Here is a 1,778-nt window from a genome sequence, read left to right on the forward strand (position 1 = left end):
AAAAAAAAAATCTTCTATACTGATTTATGAACAATGTTTGAAAACATTCTTTCACACAAGATCATTCTCATTTCTTTGACCTACCCACCCATCAAATTGTGTAACCCTATGGTTAGCACCCACCTCTCCCCTCCCAACTTTAACCCCTCTGCTTCTACCCTCCACCAACTTGTATCTTCATACTCATTCTACAATAATGGTTTTAAACAATATTTGTCCTTGTGGGTCTGTTTTAGGTCACTCAGCATAATGCTCTCCTGTCCTTTCCAAGTTAGGTAGTAATTTACAAAACCATTGCTCCTGCATGCTGAGTAGTATTCTATTGTATGAATGCACCACAACTTCTCAATCCATTTGTTTGCGGTTGGACATCTGAGATTTTGATATTCTTTCAATAGTGAATAGTGCTGCTTTGAATATTGGTGTACAAGTTGCCATTTGAGCCTCAGTTCTCATTTTCTTGCAGTATTTCCAAGCAATGAAACAGATGGTTCATATGGAATTTCTATGTTCAGCTCTTTGAGGAAGGAACAAAATGGCTTCCAGAGTGGCTGTACCATTTTACAGTCCCACCAACGATGTATAAGGGTTCTTATCTTGCACATCCTCTCCAACATTTATTACTTGCTGTCCTGTCAAATGTTGCCACAGCTACTGGAGTTGAGACGGTATCTCAGTGCTGTTACTTAGCTTCTTTCTTATTGCCAGTGATTTGGAGCATTTCTTCAGGTGTCCTTTGGCCATTTGAATATCTACTACTGTGAAAATTCTTTTAACATCTTTTGCCTACTTTGTAATTTGTTTATCAGTCTTTTTCTCGTGGAGGCCCAGGAGTATTCTACAAATTTTCCTTGTGAGACATATGAGACGGTATTTCCAAATGTTTGTTCCCTGTCATTAGGTTTTCTTTTAACCCAAAATAGAACAATCTTAAGATAAAATGATAATGACTACATATTATGAAAAACTAGGCTCCATCCAACAAATTTTAAAATGTAGAGGAAATAAGCAAATTTACAGAATCCCTAATTGACTCAAGTTGTCATATATAGAAGTAGAACAAACCACAAAGTAAGAATTTCAGCAGGCAAAAAAAAATCTCCCAACAACAAAAGCACCAGACCAGACAGTTTTCCTGTTGAATTCTACCAATCATTTGGAGATTAAATCTCACTAATCTTACTTAAGTTATTTTAAAATATAGAAAATAAAGAAAGCTCCCAGAGTTAGTCTACAAAGCAAGCATAATCCTGAAACCAAGCCAGGCAAAGGCAGACGTCACACACAAAAAACCAAATTACAGATCAATATCATCACTCATTCACAGATATAAAATGCTTTAACATAATTCTTGCCAATAGAATCCAACAATATATAAAAATAATTATTATCAACTGAGATTACTATAATGGGCATGCAAGGATGATTTAAGAAAACTAATAAATGTAATTAATCACAACAAAAGGAAAGGAAAAGAACAACATGTTTGTATCAGTTCACGGAGAATACACCTTCCTCTTTAAAGCCTTCAACAAGACAGGAATTGAGGAGAATGTCCTCAATGCTGCTAAAAATATATACACAAAACCAAGAGTCAATATCACACTCAATGGAGAGATACTAAAACTTGGAAATTTCCCTTTGTTTCCACTGTTTCCCTTGGAAACAGCAACCAGGAAAGGAAACCCCTTACCACTACTCATATTCACTAAGACCTTGGAAGTTCTAGCTAGAGCAACTTGACAAGAAAAGACTATAAAAGACATCCAAATTGGAAA

The sequence above is a fragment of the Elephantulus edwardii genome, unplaced genomic scaffold (genome assembly GCF_000299155.1).
Source record: "Elephantulus edwardii isolate Elephantulus edwardi_28Jun2011 unplaced genomic scaffold, EleEdw1.0 scaffold00071, whole genome shotgun sequence".
NCBI lineage: Eukaryota > Metazoa > Chordata > Mammalia > Macroscelidea > Macroscelididae > Elephantulus > Elephantulus edwardii.